We start from the raw sequence: 23044 nt of genomic DNA on the forward strand, positions 1-23044 counted from the left end.
CTCAAGTTCTTCCCTGGAAAACTGAAATCTAGATGGTCAGGACCTTTCACCATACTCAAGGTGTTTTCCTATGGTCATGTGGAGCTCATGGAGGACAAGACTCAGAGAACTTTTACTGTCAATGGCCATAGACTCAAACACTACTTGGGAGGCTCCTTAGAGGAGCAAGGAGTGAGCTACAAGCTCAGCTGAAGATGAAGGAATGTCAAGCTAATGACAATAAAAAAGCGCTAGTTGGGAGGCACCCCAACACTTTATCCTTTTTGATTTAGTTACTTTTCTTAGAAGTAGTTACCTTTCAGTCTCCCATTTATCTTACATTACCATATTAGGATTAGTTTATGGTGCACGAAATTGTGATGTCCAGGCTCGAACAATCCCTGGCAACGTGAGCAACTTGGTACGCGCAATCGTGATTACACTTTAATTCTGTAAAATTCATGGCTCTTTCTTTCCCCGGCAACGGCGCCAAAAACTTGGTGCCAATACCATGGTTCACAACTTCGATACAACTAACCAGCAAGTGCACTGGGTCGTCCAAGTAATACCTTACGTGAGTAAGGGTCGAATCCCACGGAGATTGTTGGTATGAAGCAAGCTATGGTCACCTTGCAAATCTCAGTTAGGCAGATATAAAATAGTAATGGTGTTTTCGAATAATAAATAACAGAATAGGGATAGAGGTACTTATGTAATTCATTGGTGAGAATTTCAGATAAGCGAATGGAGATGCTTTCGTTCCTCTGAATCTCTGCTTTCCTGCTATCTTCATCCAATCAGTCTTACTCCTTTCCACGGCTGGCTTTATGTGATACATCACCACTGTCAATGGCTACTTTCGGTCATCTCTCGGGAAAATGACCCAAATGCCCTGTCACGGCACGGCTAATCGTCTGGAGGCATCACCCTTGTCAATGGCTTCATCTTATCCTCTCAGTGAATAATATGCTCACGCACCCTGTCACGGCACGGCTATTCATCTGTCGGTTCTCGATCATGCTGGAATAGGATTTACTATCCTTTTGCGTCTGTCACTAACGCCCTGCAATCGCGAGTTAGGAGCTCGTCACAGTCATTCAATCATTGAATCCTACTGAGAATACCACAAACAAGGTTTAGACCTTCCGGATTCTCTTGAATGCCGCCATCATTCTAGCTTACGCCATGAAGATTCTGGTTAGGAGATCTAAGAGATATTCATTCTAGCTTATTTCATGTAGAACGGAAGTGTTTGTCAGGCACGCGTTCGTAAGGGAGAAGGATGATAAGCGTCACACATAATCATCACCTTCATCACGTTCTTGGGTGCGAATGGATATCTTAGAAGCGAAATAAGAAGAATTGAATAGAAAACAGTAGTACTTTGCATTAATCTTTGAGGAACAGCAGAGCTCCACACCTTAATCTATGGAGTGTAGAAACTCTACCGTTAAAAATACATAAGTGAAGGTCCAGGCATGGCCGAGATGGCCAGCTCCCTAAAACGTGATCAATAGTCTCCTAAGATGAACAATGGATTAAAACTGAGACCAAAGATTTTTAATACAATAGTAAGAGGTCCTATTTATAATAAACTAGCTACTAGGGTTTACATGAGTAAGTAATTGATGCATAAATCCACTTCCTGGGCCCACTTGGTGTGTGTTTGATCTGAGCTTGAGTGTTGCACGTGTAGAGGTCCTTCTTGGAGTTGAACGCCATCTTTTGTGCCAGTTTGGGCGTTCAACTCTGGTTTTGGCTCCTTTTCTGGCGCTGGACACCAGATTTGGGTAGAAAGCTGGCGTTGAACACCAGTTTACATCGTCTATTCTTCACCAAAGTATGGACTATTATATATTGCTGGAAAGCCCTGGATGTCTACTTTCTAACGCAATTAGAAGCGCGCCATTTCGAGTTCTGTAGCTCCAGAAAATTCATTTTGAGTGCAGGGAGGTCAGAATCCAACAGCATCAGCAGTCCTTTTTCAACCTCTGAATCTGATTTCTGCTCAAGTCCCTCAATTTCAGTCAGAAAATACCTGAAATCACAGAAAAACACACAAACTCATAGTAAAGTCCAGAAATGTGAATTTAACATAAAAACTAATGAAAACATCCCTAAAAGTAACTAGATCCTACTAAAAACATACTAAAAACAATGTCAAAAAGCGTATAAATTATCCGCTCATCAGTTTACAATTGCAGATTAAAAAGTTGATTTTAGCTTTGGTAGCTGGATTTTCTTTACATTTTTTTCTGGAATTGCAACTTGATGAAGGCATAGATCATGATGAGTGAATGGGCTGAGGACTAGCTAAATTGCTAAGTTTGGTGTGGCCTCTCACCAACTTAATCTAGGTGTACAAACAATTTATATCTTGATTTGAAGAGTAAGCCCAAGGATTAAGTTTGGTGTGGCCACCACCAAGAATCATCTAGTAGCCCAAGTCACCCAGTTTGAAAGCACTTAATGCTTTGGGTAAGAACATGAATGTGGTTTAATGAGTTCAGAGGAATTGGAATCAAAAGAAAATGAAAAGATTGATGTTATTCCACTCTTATGAACACATTAAATACACAATGATGAAACCAATTTATTAAGATGCCAAAGAATTAAGTTTGGTGTCCCAAGGGACACCCATCAGTTGCAATCCAATTCACTCTTGATGAGAAGGAATGTGAAAGGGTTTTTTGTCATTACTAATGGGTTCAGTTTCATTTCAGGAGAGAATATGGGGCCTACATAGTAATCACCTCACAAAGAAAGGAAGTTAAAGTGTACTTACACTTTGGAACTCAACACACGCAGAAGACACAGTGAGAAAAGAGTTGGCACCTCTTCCCACGCTAGGCGCCACTCCTCAAGTGGGAAAACATTTAACCCTTTTTATTTTCCACCCTTCTCACCACAACATCCACCCATTATAAAAGCCTCACTTCACCATCTCCTATTCCACTTCAACAACCCCAATCACACACGAAGAGCATACAGCCCTCACCTTCCTTTCTCTGTTCATCTTTTACCATCTCTTTCCATACTTTTTTTCTTTCTTTTTTTTCTTGATTGGGACAATAAAGTCCTAAGTTTGGTGTTGGAGCAAAACCTTGTTTTACTTGCTCTTTCTTGCAACCCACCAAGGAAAGTGGTAGAGAGCTTGGTGAGGGAATTTTATGCCAACGCGGTACCTCAACCAGGGCAACACTATGGCTACATTAGCTATGTAAGGGAGAAGTCCATTGACTACAGTCCCTCTAGCATAGAAAGAATGCTAATGGTGAAGAGGACAAGCTCCACTCGGAGCTATGAAGAAAGAATGAAGCAGCAAGACCCTGGGTTTAATGAGATCTTGAATGAGATTTGTGTGATGCATGTGCGTTGGATCAATGACAAGGATGGGATACCCAATCAATTGAGGAGAAGAGATTTGAGCCTCCAAGCTAGAGGGTGGCTAGAATTTGTGAGGAGGTCCCTAATCCCCACATCCAACACTTCAGAGGTGACCAAGGAGAGAGCTGTACTCATCTACAGCATCATGAAAGGAGAGAACATCAACGTGGGGGAGATGATTGCCAACAACATCAACAAAGTACTAAAAAGCACCAGTGACAACACAAGGTTGGCATTCCCCAGCATTATACAGAGGCTATGTGATGAGGCTGGAGTTGAAAAGATCATTGATGAAGTGCTTGTGAAGCAAGACAAGTTCATAATTGTCAAAAAGATGGCCAAGGTGGTAGCTGTTCACCCACTCAACAGGGCCAGAGAACGAAGAGCTCATGCCCATGAACCACAAGAAGAAGAAGAAGAAGAAGAGGCAGAAGAGCAACCTCAATTCCTGGCACTTCAACCACCACCACAATACCAATATCAGCAATTTCTAGAGGGATTCAACTGGGAGCAACTGCAAGGAGATGTACACCAAATGAAGGGAGATCTACACCACTTGAGGGAAGATGTCAATCAACTCAAGGAAACTCAACAATAACAATGGAGCTAAGTCAACCAAAACATTCAACAACTCAGAGGGGGTTTTGAGAATCTCAAGGAGCAGCAAGATCAAATTAACTGGCACTACAAGAAAAAAGGCCTATGGCCACGCTTTTATGAGGGTGGCGATAAAATAAAGATTTGGCCACTTTTTTTTGCTACGCTTCAAAAGCGTGGCGAAAAGTGTCAATGGCCACGCTTTTATGAGAGTGGCAATTGATGCGAGTTTTGGCCACGCTTAAAAAGTGTAGCCGTAGAGAGAAACCGACACGCTTTTAAAGCATAGCAACAGAGTTTTGTTGTTACGGCGTTTAAAAAGCGTAGCCGTTTATGAGAAGCCTTTTGGCACGCTTTGAAAGCGTGGCCAAAAGGTTCCCCCGAAAAAAAAAGGTAGGGATCGGATAAATTAAAAAAACCCCTCTTCGTTTAAAGACTTAGAGAAAAAAAGCCACCACAAAAAACTTAGAGAAAAAGCTTCATTGTACTGTGCTTGCTCTGCCCTAACCCCTTCTCATTCGTGCTCTGCACTAACTACTCCTCCATCAAAAGCCCCAGCGACGAGACACTCACTCCATTGTGCCCTAACTCCTCCTCCTTTATTATGCCTCGCCCACACAGCGCGACGACACTCCGACCACACTCCTCCGTCAAGAACAACGCTGCGATTGCAATGTCTCTGCCGGAAATCCCTCTTCTGGCACTCCCAACCCTCCTTCTTTGGTGACTATCTATGGAAGCTAAGTGACTCCCTCCGCTCAGTCGCCGTGGATGCTCCCCTTTGCCGCTGCTCATCCCTTCCGTCGCTGCAAAACCCTAACCCCCTAACCCCTTCCACACCGCTGCCTTCCTGCTTCTTGCTTCTTGTAAGTCCTCTTCTTTGTAAGTCGCTCCGCAAATCTGATGGCTACATTGTGACGAAGCCCAGAATGACGAAGACCAGTGACGAAGCCCAGGACGACGAAGCCCTCACTTGTTGGTAATTTCATCTTTCATTCTCTCTGTCTCATTTCATATACTTCGTCTTTGCATGTGATTTTTATTCATTTCCCTAGTGTGTGATTTTTGTCTCCTCATTCGAAATCAGTGTTTTTTTTAATGATTCAAGGGAAGCTTTGTCGAATTGATTGATCAGTTTAAGTGTTGTCATGTTGAGCTGGTTAAGCAAGTTGCAAAGAAAAAAGATTGTTCCTTTTTTGTATTAAATCGCACTGTAATTTGAATATTTGGGGGTTCATGATTCGCGTGTTTATTTGCATGTCTGCTTTGTTTGAAGATTTATGACATGTTCATGCTTCGAATTTGATGATGCCGTTTTCCTTGTCTGTGATTTGTGAGATCAATTTTGGATCATATGAGATTGCACTCTTGTAAGGGTTCCTCCTTGGGTTTTGGTTCATTGCACAAGATCTTCAGCTACTAAATGAAAAATTGTCCTTATTAATTTTTTTCTGGACCAAGCCTCTAATTATCTTGTCAAAAAACCATCATAGTGATTTTATGACTGACTTTGCTCTTTTACTTTGTATGCGACTTACTAAAGAAATCTGTTTTGTATTTAAGCCCGGGACAAGAAGTATAGGCAAGCTATTACTGCCGCTGACTCTGGTAATTTTCTCCTACTGGCTCACTGTATCTTCATTTTGGTTATTTTAAATTGATTTCTATGATGGTAGTGACTATAGGTTCATTTGAGCTATCGTGTCGTATGTTCATGTGTTAGAACATATGAGTAATGTAAAACTGTTAAACTAATGACGTGATTACATTGGAGTATGCTTCATTTTGCTTCTGATCAACAATAATTTTTCAATGTACATGGAATCTAGCTCATATCTTTATTTTTATTTTAGCTATAACAATATACAATACTCTTGTTACTTCTAATTAATTACCATTTGTCAATTAGAATCTATATCCATAGTTTGTTTCACATACCAAAGAGGATATTATGACCTTTATATATATTAGATTCACCAACTTCTTTGATGTGCCTTCTTTGGTGTCTTCTCATTGATGAGTATTATGGATATTCTAATCTGTTTATTGGGCATCACATACCACTGTACCAGTAAATTTGAACATGAGGCATTTGCAATTTCAACTAGTAACTTTGAGGATTTGATTCCATTTGAGGAGTGTATTGAGTTAGCAGTTGTGGGTGCCCCTGATTATGATTTGCTGTTCACTCATAATGGTTGTACCTTCAAGTTAGTTTTCATCCTCTGCATAGAGCACAATTTACAATTAAATTCTTGCTAAAATTATTTAAATTACTTATATATTTGAAAACTGTTTCATTTTTGTCAATTTAGAAGCAGCTATTTGTTGTCGAGACCATTGTTATCATCACCAAACATGAGTTCATGGTCCTATGTTTTCATTGTGTTTTGGTTTATTTGACTGAATCTTAGTAGAAATGAAGCAGGAATGCACCATTTGGATGTTGCATAAGTTCTTGCACGAATTGTAAAATTAACTTCCAAACTTCAATCATTGGTTTAAGATTCTTTTCCTTATAAACACACTTCTCTGAGTTCTCTCATCTTTCTTTTATTTCTTTCTCATGGGTTAATCCATTTCCTTTCCTAATATATACGAAATTCATGCCAAGATTAATGAGATATATATTAAGAGAAAATTAAAGGGATGAATAATTGATGATGAAGGGCATTAGCCGTAACATGATTTTCAATATGTATATGTATAATGTATTGTTATTCCTATATTATTTTAATTTTAATTTAATTTCTCCACCGACAGAAAGCAACAGAAATCTTCAAAATTAATCAACTATCTAGTAGCTACTACCCAATATATTGAAGCTGATTAATGAGTACTTAGTAGTATTAGCTTTATCCATTTAACTTTTTGCAGCTGACTTTATTATATGTGCCATGCATAAGGCTTTCATGCTGATATGTTGTAATTTACTTTGGATAAATAATAACAAATTCTTGTTTCTCAAATTTAGGGAGCAATCTCACAAATTCAATTTCTTCAAAGCTCTACCATTTGCACCACAAGACTCCAAAAAACTTGTTAGTTTTTGCTATGTCTGCTGATGGTATTACCTCTTTTTTCTTCCTCCTTCCATGTTTTCTGAATTTCGTAAAGGCTTTGAGAATTGACGCTACCGGTGTCTTTGTCTTGAATTATTGGATTATTATTACTGGATTTGGATACTAATTCTTGCCGATTGCCACTGTTTGTGCTTTTAATATTGAATTTTGTGAATTGGTGCATTTGGTTTGTGCTGTCTCACTTGAATACACTTGCACAACTATATATCATATTGATGTGGAGGTCTTTCGAGTGTTCTAAGCTGTTAGAGATATTATTGCAATTAAATAAGTTTATTTCCTAAAATATTCAACAGGAAAAACTTGACTCAGTTCATGTCTTCATGAATACCTATTTGTTTTTAGGAATTTTTTTTATGTCTGCCAGTGATGCAAAACCAATAAGACATTAAGGCTTGATTTGGTAAAGTTTTTCTGAAGAAGTGCTTGTGCTTTTCAAAATCACAAGCTCCTCATTTGCGTTTAGTTTAAATATGTAGTAATTAAAATACCATGTAAAGTAAAATAATTACGAGAAATAATGCCATGATGATACGTAACTTGTATCTGTATGTGTCACTAATATATTTTGTTTTAAATTTTTCAAAAGGTAAATGTAATTTTGATTTGTAACTACTGCTCTAGATGCAAGCAATGCAAGTAACTTAACTATATTTCTCTTTACTTTATACTTTTTGTAATTCCCTTCCCAAGAAAAGAGTAATGTATGGCTCAGAGCAAGGAGTTCTAAATTTTATTTAGGGATGTGAATCTCATGGATATAAGATTCCTTTATGTAATTTTATGGAGATATGTTTGTAATAGAATTCAACTACAAGTGTCCACTTTTGCATTGTTTACGGCTTTTATTTTTAATTTTTTATTGATCCTTTTTCTTCCTTTCTTATTGTTTTGATAAATATTGCTGTATCTGTTCATTTATTCAGCATGCTGCTTGCAGATTGGAATTTATTAGTCTTCATCAAGAAAACTTACAGCTAGATGGAATTATATTCTTTTCCCTTCCTGGTCTAGTCTAGGTTGTAGGGCTCATTCTGGTTGTGCAATTTGACATACTGCTAGCTGTGAAACAGTCCATATGTAATGTCTAAGACAAAATTTGAAATGATTGTTACAAAGAATTTGATCCTTGTTACTTAGCTAGCCTAAAATATGTTTTGTTTTGTTACTTAAGTTCACAACTATAATAGGTTTTGTTACTTATGCATGTTCACAATTCTGAATTCTTGTTTCTCTATCCAAGTTCATATTTATATTTTATATATACATTACAATATAACAAGTTAAGGACTCTTTTTCTGTTCATGCATGGAAAAGCTTGTGGGATCCGTTTAAGCATGACTGAATAGTATAATTAATTAATTAAATAAATAAACACAAAACATTTAGGCATTTAGCTAACTAACAACTCTAGTTGCCTTCTGTCTAGGCTGTCTTCTTTTGTTGCTTTCATTGAGCTGTTGTTATGCTAGTGTATAAAATAGATAAAAAATATATATAGTTAGTTTCTTTTAACATATAGTATCTTAAAAAAAAAACTGATTAGATTTTAGTCTTTTAAATTGACCATTATCCTTCTGATTCTGAGTTGCTTGCTCATGTCTTTCCAAGGTGATTGCTGTGGTCAGAAAAAGAGAGTTGCATAATTTTTCATGCTTTGCTGTTTCTATTTGATGGAGTAATGTTTAATTAATATAGTTATTCTTAGGTAGAAGTTTATTATTATTATGATTACCTTATGGCTTGAGAATCATTGTATTTAAAGTATACTTATCAGGAGACCTAAAATTATATTATTGAAAAATCACAGCCTAGATATATTTTAATCTCAGAGAAATTAAAGTTGAGACATACTTGCCGGTTTATGTCAAAATTGAAATAGTACTAGTAATTCATAAAACAGTTTATATAACAGCGAAAAATAATCAAGAAATGTGTTAATTGCTGGTTGGTTGCTACATGCTACAATGGCTATTTTTTTTCAGTAAAAAAAAATAGGTTGACAAGTGTTAGGGGCCACTCTCACCCTGGTTGAAGATGAGAATTAAAATTCTCAAAAGAGTTTATATTCATGTATTTTTTATGTTTTAAAGTAAGAAAAAAATTTAATTCTCAAGAGCATTTTAATTTTATGCTTTCCAACAGGCTTTTGATAGTTATCTATCCACTACTACTACCACTTCTTTTATTCTGCTGCTCCTGTGGTATTGCTTTGATGTTGCTGTGGTACTGATTATCTGCTGCCGAATCGCTATTCGCTGCCGCTGCTACCTTTCTAATTCTGCTTCTGCTGCGCTACTACTTTGGTGCTGGTGTTGTACGGATTAAGACAGTATTTAAGGTTGGTTCATGCAAATTTAAATACATTTATTAATTTGTTATTAATGTTATGCGGACAACTTAAGTGCTTTCCTAAGGCACTCACTTCAGGACCTTCTTTAAGAATTGATAAAAATTTAATTTTCTTTGCTATTTTATGTCCAATGCCTTCAAAGTATTTTGGAGACTTGGAAAATATTGTCTCTTAGTTAATTAGGAAGCTAGACTCGCAGTTAGTGAGACTAGCAGTAAAGACTTCAAACTAGAAACTTAGCTATCTATTAGAAATATATAGGTTTTTGATGGATGTGTCCAAGGATTGGATGGATACACCACGTCATGAAAAAGAATATCAACTCGGTGTAGAAAAGTTTTTACACTTTGCTTTTTCATCACCGGGAATTCCTCAAGGGGAAGAAATTCAATGCCCATGTGCAAAGTGTTGTAATAGACTTTGGTTAAGGAGAGATGTCGTGTATGACCATCTAATATGCGATGGATTCGTAAAAGGTTATAGGCGGTGGTTTAATCATGGGGAATCACTTGTTGCTATGGATGTTGACAGTGACACAGATGAGGAATATAACTGCAATGATAACATTGATGAGTTGTTACGTGATAGATTCAGAGATACTACAGAAGTTGATGGACATAACATGGGGCCTAACGAAGGTGCAAAAGCATTTTATAAATTGGTAGACGAGGCAAGCCAAGAACTATACCCTGGATGTAAAGGATTCACAAGATTATCCTTTACCATCTGTCTTTACTTGTTAAAATGCTTGCATGGTTGGAGTAATGCGTCGTTCACTTCTCTCTTAGAATTATTGAAAGAAGGAATGCCACATTTGAATATTCCTACTTCTTTTGATAAAACGAAGAATATGGTGAAAAATTTGGGTCTTGACTACCAAAAGATCGATGCATGTCGCAATGATTGCATGTTGTATCGGAACGGGCATAAGAATGACTCATCTTGCCATGTCTGTGGAACATCCCGTTATATTGAGCATCATGTAGAAGAGGACGATGCTACCTCATCTAAAAAGCCTCGTAAAGTTGCTGCAAAAACTCTAAGGCATTTCCCCCTGATTCCCAGACTTCAAAGGCTTTTTATGTGCACAAGGACGGTTGAAGCTATGTCTTGGCATCATAATGAACGTGTTAAAGATGGGTCATTAAGGCATCCTGCCGATGGTGAATCTTGGAAAGCATTTGACAGTCGACATGAAGATTTTGCAAAGGAGCCTCGTAATGTGAGACTTGGCTTAGCAAGCGATAGATTCAATCTGTTTTGAACTTTGAGTAGTACACATAGTACATGGCCTGTTGTTCTGATGGGGTATAATCTACCCCCTTGGATGAGCATGAAGCCTGATTATTTTATGCTCTCTTTACTCATTCCTGGCCCACAATCACCGGGAAATGATATTGATGTCTTTCTTCAACCACTAATTGAAAAATTAAAAGAATTGTGGGAGTTAGGTGTCGAAACATATGATTCCAAAGAGAACAAAACATTCAACATGAGAGCATGTCTTTTATGGACAATTAACGACTTCCCTGCGTATGCTATGTTATCTGGGTGGAGTACAAAGGGAAAATTGGCTTGTCCATGTTGTAATGATGAAACTTCTTCTATATATCTGAAACATAGCCACAAGACTGTTTATATGGATCATTGAAGGTTTTTACCCATGAACCATCCATGGAGACATAATAAAAGATCTTTCAATGGGAAACTGAACTTAGGTCTCCACTGCAGTTGTTAGATGGAACAACTGTATTTCATATATTGCAAGGGGTAGAAAATTCTTTTGGGAAGAAGCAAAGGAGATCAAAGAATGGCATTTCAAATTGGAAAAAGCGGTCAATCTTTTTTGATTTACCATATTGGAAGTTCAACATGTTTAGACACAACCTTGATGTCATGCACATAGAAAAGAATATAGTTGATAGCATTATTGGAACTCTTTTGGATATTTCTGGAAAGACAAAAGATCATGCAGCTGCGCGTTTTGACCTTAAAGACATGGGTATCAGGAAAAACCTTCAACCAAGAGATACGAATGATGGTAAAAGAACTAAGTTAGCAAATGCATGCTTCTCAATGACTACAGCAGAGAAAACAATCTTTTGTAGTGTGTTAAAAGGGGCAAAGTTACCAGACGGCAGTGCTTCCAATATCGCTCGATGTGTGCAGCAAACAGAAAAGAAGATTTCTGGTTACAAGACCCATGATGCTCATTTCATGTTACATTACTTGTTGCAAGTACCGATCAAAAGCATACTTCCTGACCATGTTGCCATCGCTTTAGTTCACTTATGTTCATTTTTTCGCCGGATATGTCAGAAGGTAATTAGCCTAGATGAGGTAGTTAACTTAGAAGCAGAGATTGCTAAGACATTATGCCAATTGGAGAGGATTTTTCCTCCAAGCTTTTTTGACATAATGGTGCACTTGCCTATCCATTTGGCAAATGAAGTGAGGTTAGGTGGTCCAGTTCAATATCGTTGGATGTACCCTATTGAACGATATATGTGCACACTAAAATCGTATGTTCGTAACAGAAGTCGTTCAGAAGGATCCATTGCCGAAGGATATTTGGCGAATGAGTGTATTAATTTTTGCTCAAGATATTTGCCTGAAGATGTCCAGACAAGATTCAACAGAGTGCCTCGAAACAATGATGAGTGTGTTTCAGATGAGCTGCGAACTCCGAGTTTGTTTCCAAGCAAAGGATGTCCTTTGGGTGGAAAAATGGGAGATTTGTTCATGTTAGATGAAAAATAAAAAATACAAGGTCATGCATACATCCTAAACAATTGTGATAAGATCGAAGTCTACATAAGGTATTTTGTTTGATTCATTGTCATTTCGTAGACCTCAATCATAACATTTTACCCTACTAACAAATAAGAATATGAATATTTGATCTTCAGAGAGCATGAGGAGGCAGTAAATGACAACAATCCACGAAGAACAAAGTGGGAGAAAGCCAAAGACCATAGTCAACAGTTCTCAGAATGGTTTAAAACTCGTGCCATGAAAAAGGATGTGCCTGGTTGGGCAAAAGGGTTGGCAAGGGGTCCAAATAGAGTTGCAAAAAGATTTTCAGGTTATGTTATCAATGTGTATAGGTTCCATACAAGGCACCGTGATGCGAGACATAAAATCCAAAATAGTGGTGTCACATTGGAGGCATTGACTCCTAATTTTGCTACTGTGAAAGATAAGAACCCAATTGAAGCAAAAGTAACCTACTATGGTAGAATAGTTGATATGTTTAAATTAGATTATTGTGGCCAATTTAAGTTAGTCCTGTTTAAGTGTGAGTGGTATACAGTTGCAAAAGACAACTTTAGTCTCTCATATGTGTATTCAGTAAAAAATGCTACCAAGAAGAACCATTTGTCCTAGCATCCCAAGTAAACCAATGCTTTTATGTACAAGACCCATATGTGAGTGACAAACACTATGTTATGAAAACAATTCGAAGAGATTTATTTAGGATAAGTGATGACCTTGAGTCTGATTCCCCCATAATATATGCAAGGGAGCCATGTGAACCTGAAGTGATTCCCAGTCTCCCAAATGATAATGGCGAAGTTGATCTAGTGAGGAATGATCTACGAGCAACTATTATAGATATGGCTCCAAATATGTTTGCCAAACAACATGGTGAGGAAGATGATGAGGAAAGCGAATACGAGTACGTAGAGGACTCTGATTCTGAAACTTCTTGACATGTTTTAATGTAATGTTGTTTTGGTAGAATTCTAAATGTCTCATTTGTTTTAGTTATTTTGCTTATTATTTTTTTTGGTGACTTGTCACGCCCAGTTATTTTGCTTATTTAATTACTTGCTTATGTTGATTATGTTCATTTAATTATTCATAAAATAACATTTTTTTCATTGCAACTCTTGTGTATGCAGAATGGAGAAAGGAGAGATCACTAAAAGAAAACGGATAAGTACCTTAGCACAAAAAATGAAAGAAAAAAGTCCACAAAAAAAGAATTCCTTTGAGGTTACACAAGTGAGGTCAAATGCTGAATTGCTATAACAATACAATATTAAAAGAGAAAAGATCATGGCTGAAAATAAGAAGGCTAGCTTCCAAGCTCAAAACCCAAAAGATCAAACAAGAAACCAACCCATTACAATCGTGGAAGATGCCATTGAAGAGCAAGCTAGGACTCCAAAGAAGAAAAAGAAGGTCCAACCAATGCCACTTTTTCAAGAATGTGAACATAATGGGAACGGGACAATGTCTCATGCTGAAAAGACCTCCAAAACTGGGAATCAAAGGACTGTTGAAGCTGATACAATGGAACAAAATAATTTAAGTTCTGATGATGAGGGAGAAGATACAAGCGATCTAAGTTCAAGTTCAACAAAAAAAGGAATGAGTCTTGACATGTATTTTAAGGTACATGGGATAAATTTGGAAAATAAAGAAGATGAGGAAGATGAGCTTGATGATGCTGCAAATGATGAGGGTAATGGAGGACAAGCTAGTAATGAAGGTGCTTTTCTTGTTTTACCTTATTGTCAAAATATAGCTTGTATTACTTCTAAGTTGATTTGAGTTAAAATTCTGTTATTTTAATTGGACATAGGCACAATAAAGAAGAAAACTCGTGGAAAGACTATGTGCAAAAAGCTTCATGCCACTGATTTTAATGATCGACGGGAGGTGGAATTTTTTGGAGGGCAGCCTATAGGTCCAACCAAGGAGGTTGTATCTAACCTCAACCAACTTTTGGGCACAATAGTTAGAAATCCTCGTTTTGTGACTTTGCTATATACTAGTTGGCATGGTATGCCTAAAAACCTCAAAGAGGACATGTGGGAGTATGCCAATGTATGTAACTATAGAATTATAGATAATTTTTTTAAAATTTATTTGTTACTTTATTTATGCTAACCTTTGACATTCTAATTTGTTGTCTTGTTTAGCAAAAATTCATTCTTCCAATAGCTTCAAAGCCGTGGGTAATGAAGAGATTTTGTCGTGCATGGAAAAAATACAAAGGCGAAATAAAAAAGAAACATTTCTTGAAGTACAACACAAAGAAAGAAATGATAAAGAACCGACCGTTAGAGATCCCTGAGGTTCAATTTCGCAAACTAATTCGGTATTGGAGTCTTCCAACTGTCAAGGTAATATTGTCTTTTAGTTCTTTATGTGATTAAACTTGGTGTTTTTGAAAAAAGTAGTGTGATTTTGAAAAAACAAGAAAACATGTTTATTAAGAATAATAACATCTCTTTTTCATGTTTATATTTAAGCTGTGTCTACTAAGAATGCTGAAAATAGGTCAAAACAAACATGTCCTCACCGGATGGGTTCCACAAATTTTGGAATAGTGCGCAAGCAGCTGGTAATATAACTTATTTTTTTCTAATTTCTCATTTATATTCATGTTGTAGTTTTCTAGTTAGTATGCTTCATGTAAATTTTTCTATATGTACTCTAGCGCGACTCTAAAGAGAACAGTGAAGAACCATCAAGAGTTGAAGTTTTCATAGCAACTCGCACAAGTAAAAAGGGAAAAGAAATTGATGCTAAAACACAAAGCACAATTGTGAGTTGTTTGTATTTGTATTTGGATTTGTACAATATAAATTCTATAGTGATTTCTATTAATATTGAGTTAATGCGGCTTTGTATTTTATTGCTCCTCACTTTTGACAGGCTGAACTTCAAACCCGCATAGAGGCAGGGGAAAATGATGAGGATGCATTTGTAGGAGTGCTAGGAAAGGACCAACCAGGTCGAGTTCGTTGTTATGGGGCTTCGATTACAAGAAGGTCTCTTAAAAAGGATGAGGAGATTCGACAAGTCAAAGTTGAATACAACAACAAGGTTGAATCATTAGAGAAGAAGATGGACGGTGTATGTAGTTTATTAAAGGTATTGGTGCACCAAGTCAACCCTGGAATGAGTGAGGAAGAGGTAGCAGCCTTAGTGCAAGCTGCCCAAAATTCTCCTTTGGATGCCTCAAGTAGCAGACCGAGATATACTCCTCGCTCCTCCGAATCAACTCATATTCCACCCAAAGATGTAAGTCATTATCTTTGGATATTCGATATATTTCCATTCAAAGTAGTTGACTTATTGTTGTTGTTGATTTTGGACATTTGATAGTGAGATAAAATATTATAAATGGTGCTAATGGTGTTGAATTGGAATCTGAATTCAAAGTTGTTGACTTTTTAGTAGTGTTTTGTTTTGTATTTAGTGTGGTATTGAATCTCAATTTTGGAAAACACGAGAAATCTTTGAAGATTTGCACTTTTTCATAATCAAATTGGAAAAAGGAAAAGAAAAGAAACCATAATTGAATTTTAATGGTTTTGTTTCTTTTGATTTTTGCAGACTCCAGAAGGAATTAATGGCTCTCATGGTATATCTTATTTTACTTGATTTATTTGTTGGGGATTGGTCTTTTCTTTCTTTCTTTTCCCACCTTTATTAATTAGAAGAAAAAATCGATTATAGAATCCATATGCAATTTGTATTGATTCTCTAGTTGCTAGAATAAACTTATGTGCATGCATATGACTGCAGGTGCAGTATAGGGCTACAAGAATGGTTAATTTGGTTGTGAATACATGCCATTGTTGAGTTAAAACATGTGATAGTTGCAGCAAAAAAAAGGGGTAGGGAGGGCAGTTTGATTGTTAGCTTCCTATATCAGTACCCTTTTCCCTTTTTTGAAAACTTTAAGAACAAAAAAAGTATAGTGGCTTTCAATATAATGAAAGAAAAGCCTTTGCTGGTTACAATTATTATATGACTATAACACAACACAGTTTGTTGATAATATGTCTTTTCATTTTTTGGTTTGGTATAAGATGCACTAACACACAACATTTAAAATTATGCAGGGCAGTGCTGAAAACAATTTCGCTCACAATGATGATCAGTAATCATGAAGTTTTATATTTTGTAATGAAGTGTAAAGGAAGTAGCTAGATAATGTAACCCATGTTGGAATTGTAATTCATGTATTAGGAAATTGCTAGTGGATGAGACTTTGATTTTTGGTATTTTGTTAGAGTATATCATGTGATCAAACACTTTTTTTCTGTGACAAGTTTATGAAGCAATGATTAGTTGATTTAAAATTAGTAATCTTTTAAATTTTAAAATTATCTATGATTTTGTAAGGTTTATAAAAAAAATAGTGCCAATAGGTACTGAACTAACTTACAGCCACGCTTTAAAAGAGTGGCTATATTGTACAGCAGCAATCAACAGCCACGCTTTATAAGCGTGGCTGTAATTTAGTTTCGTACCTATTGGCACGCTTTTAAAGCGTAGCCATATCTCCACTTGTTGCCACGCTTTAGAAGCGTGACGATAAACGTTACAGTGGGTATTAACAGTCACGCTTTAAAAGCGTAGCTGTATCTCACAGCTATTGGCAGGCTTTAAAAGCGTAGCCATATATCTTTCTATTGGCACGCTTTTAAAGCGTAGCCATATGTCTTGCTATTGGCACGCTTTAAAAGCGTAGCCATATCTCACACATATGGCTACGCTTTTAAAGCATGGCGATCTATAAAAGCGTGGCAAGAAAAAAAGTGTGGCGATAGGTCAGCAAAAGCGTGGCGATAGAGCAACCGGCACCCTTGCAGTTGTGACCCTTTCAAAAGCGTGCCGATAGCTCAAAAAGCGTGGCGAAAAGCTATCGCTACACTTTTTCGGACTTTTCGCCACGCTTTAAAAGCGTAGCAAAAAGCTTGTTTTCTTGTAGTGTGGGGAGAAATGCAAGGCAGTTTAGGAATGATTCTGAGACGGAAATTACAACAAATGGAGAGCCTTGCTGAATTCAGACACCTTTATGAAGCAAGAACTGTAGCTAGAGGAGAATATGATTGCTATGCGCAAACAAAGTTGAGCTACCTATGCAATGCAGTAGCTAACATGAACCCCAACTACCCCACCTATATGTAGAAATTAGAGGAACTTAGCTCAAGGCAAGAGGAAATAGCATACCAACACAAGGAGAATGTGAAATCCTACATGAGGAGGCTAGGATTTTGGACGCCCAAGGACACCAAAGCACAAGAAGGTTCCTCCAAGAAGAAAGACAAAGGGAAGGGGCCAATGAACTAAAGATGAAGCTGCTCAAGGTTGTTGAGTCCTATGGTTGACACTTTCCAACTTCTTAAATCTTGTTTAAGTTTTTGCTTTATTTGCTTTTTGAATAAATAGTCATGCTAGGATAGTTTATACTTTATTCTTAGTTTTAATTCCTGTTTGAAATCTTTATGAATTTTTTTTCAAGAAAGAAAATGCCATGTATTTCAAGTCTTTATTTCAACATAAATAAAAGTAGAGTTTGTCCCCATAAGAGTCACTGTGAGTTGTGCAAAAACAATGAAAGAGACCAAGGCCAAGATGGATTATCAAACAAACTAAGAAATAAGAAACTAAGTGTAGAACCTTGGATAAACTAAAAAGAAAATGAGTCATGGAATAGCAACCAGTCCTAGAAGGTATAACCAGGGAAGGCCAAAGGGTGTTCCTTGAATATCCATAGAACCAAGAGGTAGTAAGCAATAAAGACCCAAGGCTTTGAGCATCAACTACTGGGATAGAAAAAGAAACATTAAAAAGCTCAAAAAGAATTAAAGATCTTAATAGATGCTTGTGGTGAAGATGTGTCAAGAAGAGACCTGGGCAAGTAAATTCTTAGGGGTGTCTCAACACCTAGTACCCTAAAACCAACTGGTTTGGGAGTGCTAATTGAAAGCTTAAATAAAGGGTTGTCTTGAGACAATACACTTAGAGTCATGGTCAAGAAAGCAAAACAACCCTTACTACTTCAAGGTGACAATCAATAGAAAGGACCCCTAAGGCCTATACCTAAAAGAACCCTCAAGGACCCAAGAGCTTCCCATGACATTAAAACATTCATACATGTGTTGAACACTTAGTCTTACTCTTAGTTGTATTGCAATCACTCAAAGCCAAGGCCTCAAGTTATAAAGGTTTACTCACATTGATTTGCTTGGGACAAGCAAAACTTAAGTTTGGTGTTGTGATGACTTGCATCATCTACCCTTCTTTCTTGCATAAAAAAGACCATAAAAGAATATAAATCTCATTTGATCAGTACAATTCATGCATTATTTGATGAATATTATGGTACACTACTTTGAGATGAGTTGTGCTGAATTTCAGGTGAGAAAAGCATCAAAAATTGGGTAGAAGACAAACAAGAAGCTGGGCGTGTGAAACTGGCGTGCCACTTGAAGCAAACACCACAAAAATGCACTGGCGTGGCACGCCAGTACTAAATTCCAGAGAAGAAGTCCAAGCATGCATGTGGGTGTGGCACGCCAGAGACTGGGCGTGGCACGCTAATACAAAATTCCAGAGAGCTACAATGGAGGACAAAAAAAGGGGCGTGGCACGCCAAGCTGGGCATGGCATGCCTGGCCCATCAATTACTATGGGCGTGCCACTTGAGCAAAGGGGCATGGCACGCCAACTCACCATTCCAAGAAGAACCTTCACTATGGCATGCCACTTGGTCTCGAAGGCGTGGCACGCTGGTGCACGAAATTGTGATCTCTGGTAATGGCTCCAAAAACTTGGTGCTCTAATCTCAATTCATAATTTGTCACAACTTCGATACAACTAACCAGCAAGTGCACTGGGTCGTCCAAGTAATAAACCTTACGTGAGTAAGGGTCGATCCCACGGAGATTGTTGGTATGAAGCAAGCTATGGCCACCTTGTAAATCTCAGTCAGGCGGATATAAAATAGTTATGGAGTTTTCGATAAGGATAGAAATACTTATGTAAATCATTGGTGAGAATTTCAGATAAGCGCATAGAGATGCTTTCGTTCCTCTGAACCTCTGCTTTCCCACTGTCTTCATCCAATCAGTCTTACTCCTTTCCATGGCTGGCTTTATGCAAGGGCATCACCATTGTCAATGGCTACATCCCATCCTCTTGTGAAAATGGTCCAAATGCTCTGTCACAGCACGGCTAATCATCTGAGGTTCTCGATCATGCTGGAATAGGATTCACCCTCCTTTTGCGTCTGTCACTATGCCCAGCACTCGCGAGTTTGAAGCTCATCACAGTCATTCAATCCCTGAATCCTACTCGGAATACCACAGACAAGGTTTAGACTTTCCGGATTCTCATGACTGCCGCCATCATTCTAGCTTACACCACGAAGATTCTGATTAAGAGATTTAAGAGATACTCATTCAATCTAAGGTAGAACGGAAGTGGTTGTCAGGCACGCGTTCATAAGGAATGATGATGATTGTCACGTTCATCACATTCAGGTTGGAGTGCAAGTGAATATCTTAGAAGCGGAACAAGTTGAATTGAATAGAAAAACAGTAGTACTTTACATTAATCTTTGAGGAACAGTAGAGCTCCACACCTTAATCTATGGAGTGTAGAAACTCTACCGTTGAAAATACATAAGTGATAATGGAGTTCATTGGTCTCGGCCCCAGAGGGGAACTGGAGTAACCAAGACTGCGAATACAATGATAAAAAGTTCTATTTATACTAAACTAGTCACTAGGGTTTACAGAAGTAAGTAATTGATGCATAAATCCACTTCCGGGGCCCACTTGGTGTGTGCTTGGGCTGAGCTTGAATGTTACACGTGCAGAGGCTCTTTCTGGAGTTGAACGCCAGGTTGTAACGTATTTCTGACGTTCAACTCTGGTTTGTGACTTGTTTCTGGCGTTTAACTCCAGACAGCAGCGTAGAACTGGCGTTCAACGCCCTTTTACGTCATCTAAACTCGACCAAAGTATGGACTATTATACATTGCTGGAAAGCCCTGAATGTCTACTTTCCAAAGCATTTGGAAGCGCGCCATTTTGAGTTCTGTAGCTCCAGAAATTCCACTTTGAGTGCAGGGAGGTCAGAATCCAACAACATCAGCAGTCCTTCTTCAACCTCTGAATCTGATTTTTGCTCAAGTCCCTCAATTTCAGCCAGAAAATACCTGAAATCACAGAAAAATACACAAACTCATAGTAAAGTCTAGAAATGTGAATTTAACATAAAAACTAATAAAAACATCCCTAAAAGTAACTAGATTCTACTAAAAATAATGCCGAAAAGCGTATAAATTATCCGCTCATCACAACACCAAACTTAAATTGTTGCTTGTCCCCAAGCAACTGAAAATCAAATAGGATAAAAAGAAGAGAATATACTATAAATTCCAAACTATCAATGAAACATAGCTCTAATCAGATGAGCGGGACTTGTAGCTTTTTGCCTCTTGAATAGTTTTGGCATCTCACTTTATCCATTGAGGTTCAGAATGATTGGCATTTATAGGAACTCAGAGTTCAGATAGTGTTATTGATTCTCCTAGTTCAGTATGTTGATTCTTGAACACAGCTACTTTATGAGTCTTGGCCGTGGCCCTAAGCACTTTGTTTTCCAGTATTACCACCGGATACATAAATGCCACAGACACATAATTGGGTGAACCTTTTCAGATTGTGACTTAGCTTTGCTAAAGTCCCCAATTAGAGGTGTCCAGGGTTCTTAAGCACACTCTTCTTTTGCTTTGGACCTTGACTTTAACCGCTCAGTCTCAAGTTTTCACTTGACACCTTCACGCCACAAGCACATGGTTAGGGACAGCTTGGTTTAGCCGCTTAGACCAGGATTTTATTCCTTTAGGCCCTCCTATCCACTGATTCTCAAAGCCTTGGGATCCTTTTTATTTGCCCTTGCCTTTTGGTTTTAAGGGTTATTGGCTTTTTTGCTCTTGCCTCTTGGTTTTAAGAGCTTTTGGCTTTTTCTGCTTGCTTTTTCTTTTTTTTTTTCTAATTTTTTTTTGCTCTTTTTTTTTTCTATTTTTTCTGCAAGCTTTGTTCTTTGCTGATTTTTCAGATTATCAAATAACATGTCTCCTTATCATCATTCTTTCAAGAGCCAACATATTTATCATTCTTAAACAACAACTTCAAAAGATATATGCACTGTTCAAGCATTCATTCAGAAAACAAGAAGCATTGTCACCACATCAACATAATTAAACTAAGTTCAAGGATAAATTTGAAACTCATGTACTTCTTGTTCTTTTGAATTAAAACAGTTTTCATTTAAGAGAGGTGATGGATTCATAGGACATTGATAACTTTAAGACAAAGTTACTAACTACTAATGATCATGTAATAAGACACAAACATAGATAAGCATTTAACATAGAGAAAACGAAAAACAGAGAATAAGAACAAGGAAGGAGTCCACCTTAGTGATGGTGGCGTTTCCTTCTTGAGGAACCAATGATGTCCTTGAGTTCTTCTATGTCTCTTCCTTGTCTTTGTTGCTCCTCCCTCATTGCTTTTTGATCTTCTCTTATTTCATGAAGAATGATGGAGTGCTCTTGATGTTCCACCCTTAATTGTCCCATGTTGGAACTTAATTCTCCTAGGGAGGTGTTGATTTGCTCCCAATAGTTTTGTGGAGGAAAATGCATCCCCTGAGGTATCTCAGGGATCTCTTGATGATGAGCTTCTTCATGTGTCTCTTGAGATCCATGAATGGGCTCTCTTGCTTGCTCCATCCTTTTCTTAGTGATGGGCTTGTGAGATGAATCTTTTCATCTCCCATGGCTCAGAGGTGAAAGCAATTGTCTTCCCTTTCCCTTTTCTAGAGGATTCTCCGGTCTTGGGTGCCATCAATGGTAATGGAAAAACAAGCTTATGCTTTTACCACACCAAACTTAGAATTTTGCTCGCCCTCGAGCAAGAGAAGAAAGAATAGATGAAGAAGAAGAAGAAAATATGGAGAGGAGGGGGGAGGTGTGTTTCGGCCAAGAAGAGAAAGGAGGGTTGTGTTGTGAGAAAATGAGGAAGAATGGAGGGGTATATATAGGGAAGGGAGGGGGGTAAGTTCGGCCATTTAGGGTGGGTTTGGGTGGGAAATTGATTTTGAATTTTGAAGGTAGGTGGAGTTTATGAGGTAGGTTTATGGGGAAGAGTGGATGGATGTGAGTGGTGAAGAGGTGATGGGAAAGAGATTTTATGGGATTGTGTTAAAGAGGGGTGAGAAGAAGTGAGTGGAGGTAGGTGGGGATCCTGTGGGGTCCACAGATCCTGAGGTGTTCAAAGATTTACAACCTTGCACCCAATTAGGCATGCAAAATGCCTTTGCACACAACTCTGGGCGTTTAGCGCCAGATTGGTGCTTGTTCTGGGCGTTGAACGCCCATTTGTAGCCTATTTCTGGCGTTGAACGCTAGAACCATGCTTGTTCTGGGCGTTCAGCGCCAGCTCTTCTCCAGGGTGCATTTCTGGCGTTCAGCGCCAGAACCATGCTCTGTTCTGGCATTGAACGCCCAAAACATGCTTCTTACTGGCGTTTAAACGTCAGTAAGGTCTTCCTCCAGGGTGTGATTTTTCTTCTACTGTTTTTGATTCTGTTTTCAATTTTTATATTTATTTTGTGACTCCACATGATCATGAACCTAATAAAACATGAAAAACAATGAAAATTTGATAAATAAACATTGGGTTGCCTCCCAACAAGCGCTTCTTTAATGTCAATAGCTTGACAGTGGGCTCTCATGGAGCCTCACAGATGTGCAGAGCTTTGTTGAAACTTCCCAACACCAAACTTAGAGTTTGGATATGGGGGTTTGACACCAAACTTA

The 23044-nt window shown here is 37.9% G+C and overlaps 1 pseudogene; it reads left to right on the top strand.

Moving 5' to 3' along the window:
* The first annotated feature begins 9688 nt into the window (after positions 1 to 9688).
* On the top strand, positions 9689 to 13112 carry LOC107615663 (uncharacterized; annotated as a pseudogene).
* The last annotated feature ends 9932 nt before the right edge of the window (positions 13113 to 23044 follow it).

The sequence above is a fragment of the Arachis ipaensis genome, chromosome B9 (assembly GCF_059453495.1).
Source record: "Arachis ipaensis isolate K30076 ecotype BB chromosome B9, ASM5945349v1, whole genome shotgun sequence".
Lineage (NCBI taxonomy): Eukaryota > Viridiplantae > Streptophyta > Magnoliopsida > Fabales > Fabaceae > Arachis > Arachis ipaensis.